Below are 15,469 nucleotides of genomic sequence, written 5' to 3'. Positions count from 1 at the left end.
GCTCCCCCAAGTACTTGCACTTACAAAACTGCAGATCTAGACTATGCTTCAATTTGCTGATGAAGTTGGCTTAAAATTTATGGAAGCCCAGATTCTAATCAGCAGCACAAATAGACAATGCTAACAGCTTTCTTTGGATTCCTCTGAAAGGAAAAATCCCACTTTAGTTAGGCAGGAATGTGCATCCCATTTCCTTCTACTAGTAGTTTAACTTACCGTTGAAGCTGGGTCCCCTGAGAATCTGCTGGGGTCGAGGAAAGCCTGATTATCTCACTGGGGCAAAATCTCTTCCTCCCGAGAGTTCAGGTTTGGTAGTCCACCCGGTGGTGCAAATACTCTTCCCTTCTAGACACAGAAATGGCACAGTGTTACGTCTTCTGCCAGCTCCCAATCCACCCTGCCTCTTTGCATCAAGGCAAAAGCTTAAGCCTCTTATGTCCTTCCCAGAATAACAATGCTGTTTAAAAGAAATTTCAGGTTTATAATTTTTCTGCATGCCTGATTTAGCCATCAGACTTATCTCCAGATATTTATATATAGAAACATGAATTTATAAAATTTGTATGAATTTATATAGGAATGTAAATTTATAAGGACCCTCTACATGTCTATTTCATATGTTGAAAGGATTCTTTCCTAAGGAATTCATTCATAAGATTTCCTAAAAAGAAAACTGTCCATGTTCACTTAAAATGTTTTATTTACCTGAACCTTAATTTTTTAAATTTATCCGTTATAAAAGGAGTGCTTCTGATATATGTGTATGTATGTGTGTAATACCCTAGATTAAATGATTCCAATATATGCTTTTTCCTTTTCAAATTCTTCTGTAGGTATATTTCTCCCTTTTTTCTTTTAAAGATTCATTTATTTATTTATTTGAGAGAGAGAGAGCGAGCGAGCACACAAGCAGGAGGAGGGTCAGAGGCAGAGGGAGAAGCAGGCTTCCCACTGAGCAGGGAGCCCGATGTGGGGCTCCATCCTGGGACCTTGAGATCATGACCGGAACCAAAGGCAGATGTTTATTGACTGAGCCACCCTCGTGCCCTGTCTAGGTATATTTCTGAGTCAGTTTAGAAAACTGTCATGATGGCATTCAGCGGCTCTGTAGATCTTGAAGCAAATTTGTTGATGTCAGTGCTGTCTCTGCCACTGAAAAGTCATCTGACCCATTCCACTACTCCTCCCTCCTCCTCTGATTTTTATAAACATGTTCTATCCGTTGCGCCAATATGCATAGATGGGACGGGGAAAATGTTTAATCCCAAGCAGCCTGCCTTTTCCTGTTATGACAGGAGACATTTGAATGACATTTGTCATCTTAAAGGGAGCAGAGGTTTTCTTTAAAGCTGTCCACAGCTGCTCTGGAGAAAATCAATTCTAGTACCTTGATTGGAAATGGGCGATTCTCCTCCAGATGTCTGTTGTGCTTGTGGCCTGACCTCCTTGAACCTCTTAAAGCATTTCCAGGAGAAACACAGTTCGTGCTACATAGCATCACCTCGAAGGGCTCAGATGTTTTCTCCAGCAAGGATTAAGGCAGGTAAGAAGTAACCTGGACTTTCAAAACGAGTGTTGCAAACTGGAAGCCAGTAGAGCAAATGTCTTCAGAGACATGTCATTTGACTCACATAATGTTTTAAAAATCAGGACACTTTGATATGCAAGTGAAAATTACTGGCTTCTTAGAAAAATCAAGCCATGTGGCAATATAGGGCCCATATCTGCCCTGTCCCCTGCCCAACTCCCTACCCCTCTGGACCCCTCCACCAGGACTGTTCACGTGACTTGCCTGCCCCATGCAGGCATTTGAATTGATGCCTTCTTACTTAAAATGTTATTTATATCTCATATTGAAGCATCCATCTCTCATGTTTAAATAATACGTCTGCTCTGTCCCCAGCCCATGTAGGTTAGATGGCCTGATTAGCACATGGTGTTACCCTTACAAAATCTAATTTGTAAATAGCAATACTCTCCTACAATGCTATGTTAAGTTCTTAGTGTAATAAATGTTCTATTATGTACATATTATTTCTCTTCCAAGTCATTTCCTTGTCTTAGACATTAGTATGTTTTGATCGGTGTCGTCAATATATTGCAAAATCAATCTTTAGTAAAATTTCACTTAGGTTTTGTTTGGTTGTTTATTATTCAGGTTTGCTTGTTGATTTACTTCTCTGAATTTTAGATTCTCCTGTAATTTCTGACCTCCAGGCAAGGTGAATGAATGGACTCCTGGTAGGTTAATGAGATAAATATCCCACTAGAATTAATCAGAGAACAACAGACACAGCTGCTCCAGAGAGAGCCAACATTATCAGCAATAAGGGAAGTAAGGGTTCTCTCAGAGTACCAGGTTCTTTGCTTGGAGTAACAGGATGCTCCCCCCACCCCCTTCCTAATCTCCTACATTTTAACTTTAAAAATGACATTTTTCTTTTTTGAGCTAAAGGACGAAAACAGAAGATTCTTTCCACTTCTGCATCTAGGAACTAAAACTCACCGTGTTTATCCCAAAACATCTCCCTCAATTTTTTTCCCAAAGTTGACTAATGTCCACATTTATAATACGCCTACATTTCCTATAGCTACTATACATCTGATTACTTCCAACGTGAAATAGTCGAGTAACTCCTGTATTCCTGCCATTAGGACAACCACAGAGAATAGAGATATAAACCCAGGATAATGACAGTCTATGAAAACTATCACCTCAAACTCTTGGAGTGTTCATCCTGAAATCCATGTAAAGGGGGCAGATAGGTAGGCTGGTAATGCATCTGTAACACACTGGTATAGACACCACGAAACAGGTATGAACAGAATGCTTTGAGAACTCAAGGGAAGAAGTAAGTTATTCTGCCAGAAGCTTCTTGGGGGAAGAAGAATGGGATTTTGAAGGATGACTAATGATTTTGCCAAGCACATGAAGAAAGGTGGGTACTCCAGGGAGAGGAAAGAACCTAGGTGAAAGTCCCAAGTCTCAACACCCATAGAGCCTGTTGAGGAAATGGTGGATGACCTAGTATGGCTGAAGAGAGAAGTAAGTAATACCAGCATTTCAGGGGGCATTTGCAACAGTTCATTACAGTAAGAAATGCAGTGGACTGGGTGAAGAGGGGCTACCTTCAGGGTATAGGTGGGAGATGAAGGAGCAGTAGGAGTCAGTGGTAACTGAAGTTCCCCCCGTACGAGCATCTCTGCATGCTGACAACATCAGAGGAAAAAACCCAAGCGGCAGCAGATCTGGGGTTAGCCAGCAGGGTTGGGACACTGTGGATCTGTTGAATGACCTCTTTGGCTAAATCCAAATGGATGTTCTTCATTGTTTTCTGATATGACTTTCCCCTTCTTCCCTGAAATTTTTTCTCTTATTTTCCCAGACATCACCCTCCTACATTTCTTCTTACCTATGCAGAGGAAAAGGAGTGACTGAAGGAGGCTGTGGGTCATCGGTCTGCAGTTCCTATCTCGTGTGTATGCTCTTTCATTCTGGTAATTTCCTATTTCACAGCTCCTCAATTATCACCTATGGACTAACTTCTAACTCCATGTCTGCCTCCATCTCTCTCTAGGTTCCAGACTTTTGGGCAACTGCCTCCTGGGCATTTCCAACAGGGTGCAGGCACCTCAAACTCAATATCCAAAACTGCACTCACCTCCCTGGACTCTCATGGATGCCTCATCTCAGCAAATGACCCTCCATCTACTTGGTTTCCCAGGCTCCTCTCGATTCCAAGTTCCACGGGACCATTTCAGTCTTGGTTACCACTAGCCCTGTGGGTGGCCCGCACATAGCAGACACTCAAATATTGGTACAATAAATGAAGGAGGCAGAATGGGCCCTTAATGTTTCTGGCTTCTATCAAACCTCCTGGGAAAAAAATGTCATCCTCTACACTTTTCCCATCCTACTTTCGCCTGAGTTAATCGAATTAGCTTTGATTTGCTTCAGAAAGCCTTCCCTGACTACTACCTCACCTCCCTCCCTGGTCTGCTAAGTTCCATAATTTACTACACACACCCTAATCATATCACATAGCATATGGTTTCCATGCATGCCAATTTCACCCACCAGCTCCATAAGGGATAAAGCAGGTATCTACATCCTGGTGTCTATTTGCTTGATGGGAGGAAGCAAGCAAAGAGGGAAGGACAGACTGGCAGATATTCTGCGGAAAATGTCCAGAACATATATGGAAATGAGTGTGGAGCTCAGAAGAGAGCTGTGGCAGAGAGAGATTTGAACTATCTGTGGTGATGCCAATGGGGAGATTGTTTTCACCCTGGAAGATGTGTGAGGGACAAACTCTCCTAGGTCTATAGGGGCTGAGAGGGAAGCCAGTCTTGGGTATAAGACACTAAAGAGTAATGGGGACTGTGATGAACTAGCAATAACAGCCCTGTTTAAAGGGGACAAGCTAACAATTGCTATGCAGAAGTGCTGGCCCAGTGTAGCCAGATCTTCTGATTTTTTTTTTTTCCAGAAGAAGTCAAAAGTCCCTATTTTTTAATGAATGAGAAGTCTCCTACATTTTAAATGCTAGTCAAAGTAAACATTAGGCCAGATTCAGGCTGTGGCTTGGCAATTTGTGACTTTTGGTATAAAACACTAAGGAATGCTGACTTATAAACTATGAAATTGTATATATATTGATGATGGGAAGAAAAACATGTCACAAGTCAAAAAGGGGACAGAAAAGTATCTACAAGAACACACTCATCAGCCACTAGATGAGTTAATTTAGGAAACACATTTGAGGAAAGAGGAAAATTTATAAAAGGGGCTACCAGATAATGAATATTGGATCAGTCCTCAGTTTGATTTTGGAGTAGGAATGAGCTGTGTGTGAAAGAGGTCCAGTATTGAAAAATGAGGGATTTCTTTAATAGTAGTGGATAATTTTTTAGAGACTTGTGGTATATTCTCAGCTATTCATAGCACTGCAGACATGAACATCATAAAATCCAAATATGAAAATATGTCCAAGTCAATGAGCTCTCTACTCACCTCAAGAATGAATTACAAAATTTGAGAAATTAATTTTAACTAATAATTGAACTATATTTTAAATTATATTAAAATTAATTCTACACCCTGAGCATTGTGTGAACTTCTGAACACTATATAAATTTATGTCATTAAGTCCTGTCATGACTCCATGAAGTGAGTTTTTTATTTCCATTTTTCAGACTAAGAAACTAAGGTTCAAAAAGTTTCATTTGTTCATTCATTTGACAAATATTTCTTTGATTTAATATGCGGGGCATACAGTAGTGAACAAAGCAGATAAGATACATGCCCTCATGGAGCTTATACTTCTGGTGAAACCAAGTAGACATAGAGGTATGCAGTAAGTAGCCTTCCTTCCAGACCTAGCGTTTCCTTTGAATCCAGGCCTTCTATTAATTCTCACGTATGAAGGTTCTAGCAAGTGGTCATTACTCTCCAATAACAGTGGTTCTATGGAGGCAGGAGGGGGGCAGATCTATGACACAGACAATGAAAGTCCTCAGGACAGCTAAGTAGCCCCTGGCCTACTCCCCAGCCATGTGACCTCAGCAGAGACCCCTCTGCAGTTGGGTTTCCTGCTCTGTGACAGTTGAGATAATATCTACTCTGTCCATGGAAGAGCTGTGGTGAAAGTACATCAGGAAATAAGATTTTAAGAAGTGAGAGTTCTTACGAAATCCTATGTATATATTTGTGTAATGTTTGGTATATTTTACAAAGAACTTTCAAGTAAATATAGTGTAATTTATAATACCATACAAACAGCCAAATACAAATATAAATCAACCAATGGCGAATTTTCAGCAATCTCAGGAAATCTGGAGTACTGTTCTGGGTTGTTGAGTTAGCTTTAAGGTTGCTGATTTGAACAGAAGTGTCGTTTAATTGTCCCTAGAAGCATTTAGTTACAGCTGGCAACAGAGGGGCCGAGGCAAAAACACCCAAACACCAAAAGAGTTGCTGAGAAAAGCTGACTCCGGGAAGGAAATTCATTGAACAAATACTTGTTAGTTGCCTACCATGTCTGTTTTGTTCATTGTTTATCCTCAGTGCCTGGGACAAAGTTCCTGCTCTGAAAATGTCTGCATTCTAACAAAGGAGACAATTAATATATACATGTGTTTATGGTAGGTAATCAGTGCTACAGAAAGAAGCACTAGATGATGGTGGGGGTAGGTGCAAGGGAGGAAGAGAGTATTACTTAAGATAATTAAAGCCAGCTGCATCAATAAACAAATCATGCAGTCTCAGTGGCTTAACCAACAAAGGTTTCTCTACTCATAAAGTCTGATTGGGGTTGGTGACTCAGGGACCCGGGCCCTCCCCATCTTACTTCTGGGTTCTCCAAGGCAGAAAAAGAAAGGAGGGATAGAGGAGCCATAGTGATTGTGAATGAAATGCAGCATGGTGGATCTCAGGGGGAAAGAGGATTCTAGACAGAAAACAACAAAACAAAACAAACAAGCAAAAAAACCCAGCAAAGACAAAACCTGAGGCAAGTTGTGGTTTCTGGTCTGACATGTAAGAAGCTTGGAAGTTGCTACTCCATTCTAAGGAGAGGTAAAGAAATGAATAAACTGAAAAAATAAAATCTTCTTAGATCCATAAGAGAAGTGAGGTCACAGGGCAAACCACTATATCCACAGTGGAAAGACTGACAGATGAATATAGAGAATCACAACTTACCAGAGCAGAAACCTCTATAGGAAATAGTGCTAGGGTAGGAAAACCTGAACTGTAATTGGTGAGTTGCTGGAGGATCAGTGTGGACAACCCAGAGGTAAAAACCCCTGGGAGACCCAGTAATTAGAGCATCCCCACACTTTTGTGAGTTTTACCCCTGGATCTCTACCTCTTCACAGTGAATACTGGAGAAAAAGCCTCTAGTGCTTCTGGCAGGGGAAGGGGCAAAGAAACCATTTTTAAATATGCTAGAGCATTCTGTTCTTTTAACAAGGTCTGACCTCAGGAGAAACTATTTAATCTGAGCCTAACACGCTAGGATTTTATTAGGGACCAACTGCCCTGGAGGAAAGGGAATACTCAACTCCAGCCCACTCTAGCCATCATGTCCCCCTACGGGAAGGGAAAAAACTGAGAAGCGCATGTGAAGTTCACAGTCCAGAAGCAGAGGCTCACTAAAAGACTGCAGCCTAATCATCATGATAAAACGCTTCCCTTCCCCATTATACCTTACCATATGTAACAAAAGGCCTATTTACAAAAATTCCTTTTACCCAGCATAACATGCCTGACTATGAAGAAAATATTACAAAGCATACTAAAAGGCAAAAAAAAAACAAAAACAAACAAAAAACCCAACAAAACAACCAAACAAAAAACCAAAAAAAAAAAAAAAAAACAGTTGGAAGAGACAGAACAAGTATCACAACCAGATTCACATATGTCAAGGATGTTGGAATTATTAGATCAGGAATTTAAAACAACTGTGATTAATATGCTTGGGGCTCTAGTGAATAAAGTAGACAACATGGGCAATGTAAACAGAGAGGTGGAAATTCTAAGAAAGACCTAAAAAGAAATGCTAGAGATAAAACAAACAAACAAAACACTGTTAAAGAAATGAAGCATGTTTTGATGGACTTGTAGTAGATGGACATGACTGAGGAAAGAATCTCTAAGCTTGAGGATATCTCAATAGACTGAAAAACTGAATAACCAAGGATATCTCAAAAACTGAAAAGCAAAGAGAAAAAAAGACTAAAAAAAAAAAAAGATAACCAGAATAGAATATCAGAAATTAAAGAGAAAATATAACTACAGATCCCATGGAAATTAAAAGATAATGAGTACTATGAACAACTTTATGCCTACAAATGTGATAACCTACTTGAAATGGACCAATTCTTTAAAAGACACAAAGAACAACTACAAAAGATGTAACATACATGTAATGGGAATACCAGGAGAATAGAAAGAAAAGAATTATTTGAAACAATAATAAGTGAGAATATTTTCAAATTAATGTCAGACACCAAACCATAGATCCAGGATGTTTAAAGAACACCAAGCAGGATAAATACCAAAAAAAAACCCTACACCTAAGCACATCATTTTAAACTACAGAAAATGAAAGAGTAAGAAAAAATCCTGAAAGAAACCAAAGGAAAAATATCTTACTACAGAAGAGCAAAAATAAGAATTACATCATACTTCTCCTCAGAAACCATGCAAGCAAGAAGAGAGTGGAGTCAAATATTTAGAATTCCATAACCTTAGAAATTAAGACTTTCTCAGACAAACAAAAATAGGAAGAATTTATTGTCAGGAGACTTGCTTTGCAAGAAATGTTAAAAGTTCTTCAGGGAGAAGGAATATGGTATATATTAGAAACTCAGATCTACATAAAGAAAGGAAGAATATTAGAGAAGGAAGAAGTAAAGGTAAAATAAAATCTCTTATTTTTCTTAATTGATCTAACAGATAACTGTTCAAAATAATAATATCAATGCTTTATTTGACTATGTATGTTTATCTACATATGCATTTACACACACACTTATGTATGCTTATATATACATGAAATGGATAATATCAATAATACAGGGGACAGGAGGGAATTAGTATTATTTTGTTATACGGTACTCACACTACCCATGAAGCTGTGTAGTGTTATTTGAAAGCAGACTTGGAATTAGTTGTAAATGCATATTGCAAACTCTAGGGTAACTACTAAAAAAGAAGTATAACTGATATGTAAGAAAGGAGAAAAAATGGAATCATTAAATGCTCAATTAAAACCACAAATGGTAGAAAAAGAGTAGAATAAAAAAGAACAAGGGCAACAAATTGAAAGCAGTAGCAAATATGATGGATATTAACCCAATTCAATCAATAATCACTTTGAATTTCAACGGTCTAAATGTATCATTAAAAGAGACTGTCAGAATGGATCGAAAAACAAGACCCAATTATATGTTGTCTATAAAAAAATCCACTTGAAATATAAAGACATATAGATTAAAAGTAAATGGATGAAGAGAGATATACCATACTAACACTAATCAGAAGAAAGCAGGAGTAGCTATATTAATTTCAGACAGAGTAGATTTCAGAATAAGGAAAGTTATCAGGGTTAGAGAAGAGCATTACATAATGATAAAGAGGTCAATTCTCCAAGAAGACATAATCTGTAACATGTATGCACAAACAACACAGTGGCAAAATACAGGAAGCAAAAACTGACAGGACTTTAAAGAGAAACAGATGAATCTACTATTATAGTTGGATATTTCAACACCTCTCTATAAGAAATGGACAGATCCAGGGGCGCCTGGGTGGCTCAGTTGGTTGAGCGTCTGCCTTCTGCTCAGGTCATGATCCTGGAGTCCAGGATTGAGCCCCGCATGGAGCTCTCTGCTCAGTGGGGAGTTGGCTTCTCCCTCTGCCCCTACCCCCACTTGTGCTCTCTTTCTCTCTCTCTCTCTCTCTCAAATAAATAAATAAAATCTCAAAAAAAAAAAAGAAATGGACAGATCCAGCAAGCAGAAAATCAGTAAGAACATAGTTGAACTCAGTAACACTCTCAATTAACTGTATGTAATGGACATGTATAGACTACTTTATCCAACAACAGTAGAATAAACATTTTTCTCAAGCTCACATAAAACATTCACCAAAATTGACCATACCCTGGGCCATAAAACACCCCTTAACAAGTTTAAAAGAATAGATATCACATAATGTCTGCTCTCAGATTACAATGGAACTAAACTAAAAATCAATAACAGAAAAGTAGCTGGAAAATCCCCAAATACATGGAGGTTAAACAACATACTCCTAAATAACACATGGATCAAAGAAGAAATCTCAAGAGAAATTAAAAGAAATATTTTTGACTACATGAAAATGAAAAGACAACATACCAGAATGTGAGAGATGGGATGCAGTGAGAACAGTGGTCAAAGGGAAATGTATAGCTGTGAATGCGTATATTAGCAAAGCAGAAAAATCTAAACTCAGTTATCAAAACTTCCACTTTCAGAAACTAAAACAGAAGAGCAAGTTAAATACAAAGTAAGCAGAAGAATAGAAATAATAAAAAATAGAGCACAAATCAATGAAATTGAAAACAGAAAATCAACAGAATCAATGAAATTGAAAGCTGATTCTTTGAAAACATCGATAAGCCTCTAGCTAGGCTAAGAAAGAGAGAACACAAATTACTACTATCAGAAATTAAAGAGAAAATATAACTACAGATCCCATGGAAATTAAAAGATAATGAATACTATGAACAACTTTATGCCTACTTGAAATGGACCAATTCTTTAAAAGACACAAAGTGCCAAAATTTACACAAGAAGAAAGACAACTGAATAGACCTATATCTATTAAAGAAATTGAATCAATAATGAGTAACCTTTAAAAACAAAAAGTGCTGGACCCAGGTGGGTTCACTGGTGAATTCTACCAAACATTTAAGAAATTATACAAATTCCCTACAATCTCTTTCAGACGATAGAAGCAGAGGAAATACTTCCTAATTCATTCTATGAGGCCAGCATCACTCTAATACCCAAAACAAACAGATGTCACAAGAAAACTACAGTTCAATATCTCTCATGAGCATAAATACAACAAAATATTATCAAATCAAATCCAACAATGCAGAAAACAAATTATACACTATGACCAAGGGGGATCACGGAGGCATGCCAGGCTAGGTCAACATTTGAAAATCAATTAACATAACCTATTATATCAATAGGTCAAAGAAGAAAAATCGTATGATCATTTCAATAGAAACAGAAAAATCATTTGATAAAATCCAATACCCATTCATGATAAAAACTTTCAGTAAACTAAGAATAGAAGGGAACATCTTCAACTTGATGAAGAATATCTACAAAAAGACCTTATGCCTAACATTGCACTTAATGGTAAGAAGCCTGAAGCATTCCCATCAAGATCAGGAACAAGGCAAAGAAGGCCCCTCTCACCAATGCTTTTCAACATCATATTGGAAATTCTGGCTAATGCAATGAAGAAGACCACAAATAAAAGGTATACAGATGAGGAATAAAACAGTCTTTGTTTGCAGATGACATGATTGGCTATGTAGAAATCCCATGAGAATCAACTAAACCCTTCTCCGCACCCCTGGAGCTCAAAAGTGATTATAGCAAGATTGCAGGATCACAGTTAATATGGAAAAACCAATTGTTTTTCTACACATACTAGCAATGAACAAGTGGAATTGAAATTGAAAACATGATCCCACTCACCTTAGCACCTTGTGAAAATGAAATACTTAGGTATAAAATCATACAAGATCTATATGAGGAGAAATAAAAACTCCGATGAAAGAAATTAAATAACTAAGTAAAAGGAGGATATTCCATGTTCTTGGATAGGAATACTCAAGATGTCAGCTCTTTCCAACTTGATCTGTAGATTCAATGTAATCCTAATCAAAATCCCAGCACTGGGACGCCTGAAGGGCTCAGTCGGTTAAGTGTCTGCCTTTGGCTCAGGTCATGATCCCAGAGTCCTGGGATTAATTCCGGCATCTCATCAGGCTCCTTGCTCAGCAGGGAGCCTGCTTCTCCCTCTACCTGCCGCTCTCCCTGCTTGTGCTCTCTCTCTGACAAATAAAGAAATAAAATATTTTTTAAAAACTTTAAGAATCTCAGCATTATTTTGTAGATATCAACAAATTGATTATAAAGTTTATGTAGAGAGGCAGAAGACCCAGAACAGCCAAGACAATACTGAAGTAGAACAAAGAGGACTGACACTACTCAACTTGTAAGTCTTACTCTAAGGCCACAGTAATCAGTGTGGCACTGGTGAAAGAACAAACAAATCAATGGGACAGAATAGAGAGCCCAGAAACAGATTTACATAAATACAGTCAACTGATCTTTGACAAAGGAGCAAAGACAACACAAAGAGGCACAGATAGTCTTTTTGACAAATGGTGCCAGAGCAGCTGGACATCTACATGCAAAAAAGAAATAACCTAGACACAGACTTTACACCTCCCACAAAAATGAACTCAAAATGGATCAGAGACCTCAATATGAAATGCAAAACTATAAAACTCATAGAAGATAACATAGGAGAAAATCTAGATGACCTTGGGCATGGCAATGACTTTTTAGACATAACTCCAAGGCATGATCCATGAAAGAAATAATTGATAACCTGGACTTCATTAAAATTAAAAACTTCTGCTTTGTGAAAGACAATGCCAAGAGAATGAGAAGACAAGTCACAGACTGAGAGCAATATTTGCAAAATACACATCTGATAAAGGATTTATTTCCAATATACAGAAAAATTCTTAAAACTCAACAATAAGGCAACCACCCTATTTAAAAATGGGCCAAAGATCTTAACAGACCACCTCACTGCAGAAGATATATGGATAGCAAATAAGCACATGAAAAAAATGTTCTACATCATGTCATCAGGGAAATGCAAGTTAAAACAACAATGAGATACCACTACACACTTATCAGAATGGTCAAAATCTAGAACACTGACAATACCAAATGCTGACAAGGATGTGGAGTAACAGGAATTCTCATTCATGCTGGTGGTAATGCAAAGTGGTAGATTCATTTTGGAAGTTGGCAGTTTCTCTTTCTTTCTTTCTTTCTTTCTTTCTTTCTTTCTTTCTTTCTTTCTTTTCCTTCCTTCCTTCCTTCCTTCCTTCTTCCTTCCTTCCTTCCTTCCTTTCTTCCTTCCTTCCTTCCTTCCTTCCTTCCTTCCTTCCTTCCTTCCTTCTTTCTTTCTTTCTTTCTTTCTTTCTGTTTTATTTATTTATTTGTCAGAGAGAGAGAGAGAGCACAAGCAGGGGGAGCGGCAGGCAGAGGGAGAAGCTGACTCTCCGCTGAGTGGGGAGCCCTGTGTGGGACTCGATCCCAGGATCATGACCTGAGCCAAAGGCAGACGCTCAACTGACTGAGCCACCCAGGCGTCCTGGAAGTTGGCAGTTTCTTACAAAACTAAACATACCCTCACCATACAATCCAGTAATCATACTCCTTAGCATTTACCCAAAGGAGTTTAAAACTTGTATCCATACAAAAACCTGCACAGGGATGTTTATAGCAGCTTTATTCTTAATTGCCAAAATCTAGAAACAACTGAGATGTAGTTTAGTTAGGCAAATAATAAATAAATTGTGATACATACAGACAATGGAATATTATTAGAGCTAAGAAGAAATGAGCTATCAAGCTATGAAAAAATATGGAGGAAGCTTAAATGCATATTACTAAGTGAAAGAAGCCAATCTAAAAAGGCTACATACCGTATTATTCCAACTATATGGCACTCTGGAAGAGGTAAAACTATGGAGACAGTAGAAAAGATCAGTGTTTGCCAGGGGTTACGAGGGAAGAAGGGATGAATAGGCAGAGCACAGAGGATTTTTAGGGCAGTGAAACTAATCTGTATGATACTACAACGATAGATGCAGATACATGTCATTATACATTTGTCCAAATCCATAGAAGGTACAACACCAAGAGTGAATCCTCATGTCAACTATGGACTTTGAGCAATAACTATGTGCCAATGTGGGTTTATCAATGGTAACCAATGCACCACTCTGACTAGAGATGTTGATAGTGGGGAGGGGGCTACTCACATGCATGAAGAATGGGTATATGGAAAATCTATTTCTTCTGCTCAATTTTGCTATGAACCTAAAACTGTTCTAAAAAATAAAGTCTATTAAAAAAATCTGAGGCACAAATGTGCTTGGCTTGTTCCAGAAATAGCAAAGAAACCACTGTGGTTTCACTCTAGTGGGAGAAAGGAATGGAAAGAGAGTTAAGGGCCAGGCCACATAAGGCGTCTCAGGCCAAAGGAAGAAGTGAGAAAATATGGGTGTTTAGAGCATTTAGTGTCCCCTAATGATGTGTTTTTATAAACACATAATGAAATAGAAATAGTTGGTGGTTATAACAACGATTGCATACATTATGAATATGCTGTTTTCTAGAGAAATCTTTTAAAAATGTGTTTATCTATGTCCCTGAGTGAACAGTTACCAATTTGTAATACTTGAGCACATTATAAAAAATATCCAAGTCCCTAAGGGGCATTTCCAGCCACTCAGGTGCCATACAGCCAGGCACCATGTATAGCTGGACTCTGTCCTTCACCAAGCCTGATGCCTGGCCTCCCACCGGACTCCTACAAACTGAAAACCTGCATGTCCATTGGTACTGCAAACAACCTCTGACGTCCAGTAGTTCCTGAACCACTGTTTCTAAGGAGCAGCCCAACCTGTCTGTAAAAGCCATCACCTCAGATTCCTGGAATTTCCATATCTGAAATAGATTTTTAGTCTCTCTGTTTTAAAACCTGAAGCACTGCAAGTTTCATGTTACTTTAGTTAACTCTTTAACCTAAAAAAGTAACTACCAGATGAATAGTAAGGGTGAAATTCAATGTATTTATCCTAAATATTCTAGGTTATCTTTTCATAGTTAATAAGTAAAATCAATTGTATTCTAAGATGTTTCATAAATGTTGACTTCATGTTTCTGACCACATAAATTGTTGACACTGAAATTCAGTGACCTCTGTTGCTTACCGTAAGAAGGATCCTAACCCAGAATTTTCAGCTAAAAATGTTGTAATTCAGAATTTGCTTACAGAATTGAATTAAGGTTTTTGCATTAGGGATAAACACTGTGGGAGTAATTCTGGTATACTAGGTTGGTGGTTTTGTGCAAGACGCTCAGAATACCACAGCCCTTCCTTAGAATAATTGTAAACTCTTCTGGCCTATTTCCCAGATTTGCTTGAAAAGGGTCAGAGGACAGGCTGAAATTAATGACATATGAATTGTGAATCCCAATTAGAGGTGTCTTCAAAGGAATAATTAGGCTAAACTTAATAATTATGAGAAGAAAAAGCTTGGGGCAAATTACACACTGTAAGAAAAGATGTGAAACAAGGCAACTTTGGAGATTGGAGTTGATGAATATTTCAGGAAGTTACTTTTTTTTAAATCTACTTATCTTAAAGATAATATAATTTGAGTGAGACAAAGATGAATGGAGAGAGATGGTCACTGATCTCAGATTAGGAGTCGCGGTGTGAACACGGCGGTCCTTTCTGGTGCACATGCCCTGACACTGTGATTTTAGGATCCCTATTCTCTTTAGGTAGGAGGACAGGATTTTTGCTTCCCCAAATAACAGTAACATTGGCAACAGCGGCAGCAAACACCTGAACTGTACTCCCCATGTAGAGTACTTGCCATCTATTAATCTCTCTGTTTCATTTTCTTCATCTGTAAAGTAGGGACTACATGATTATCGAAACCCCACAACAACCCTAGAAGGGAGGTACAGTAAGTGATTTGCTCAAGGTCATAAGCTAGGTGGTGTCAGAAAGCAGATTCCAACCCAGCAGCCTGACTCCGAAGCGTGAGCTCTCTCCCATCCACTGCACTACCTGTGC

At 38.3% G+C, this 15,469-nt stretch overlaps 1 long non-coding RNA gene across 1 annotated transcript in view; it reads right to left on the bottom strand.

Moving 5' to 3' along the window:
• LOC141371447 (uncharacterized) overlaps positions 1 to 15,469 on the bottom strand; it is a 60,827-nt gene that overhangs the window by 44,902 nt on the left and 456 nt on the right. The window contains exon 2 of the long non-coding RNA XR_012376404.1: positions 217 to 345. This is a non-coding gene — a long non-coding RNA (uncharacterized lncRNA). The remainder of the gene's footprint in view (positions 1 to 216; positions 346 to 15,469) is intronic.

This window comes from Callorhinus ursinus, unplaced genomic scaffold, assembly GCF_003265705.2.
Source record: "Callorhinus ursinus isolate GAN/ISIS: 27379988/994484 unplaced genomic scaffold, GSC_fseal_2.0 scaffold3, whole genome shotgun sequence".
Lineage (NCBI taxonomy): Eukaryota > Metazoa > Chordata > Mammalia > Carnivora > Otariidae > Callorhinus > Callorhinus ursinus.
The sequence above is the reverse complement of the archived record's forward strand: the minus strand, read 5'-3'. Positions and strand labels throughout refer to the sequence as shown.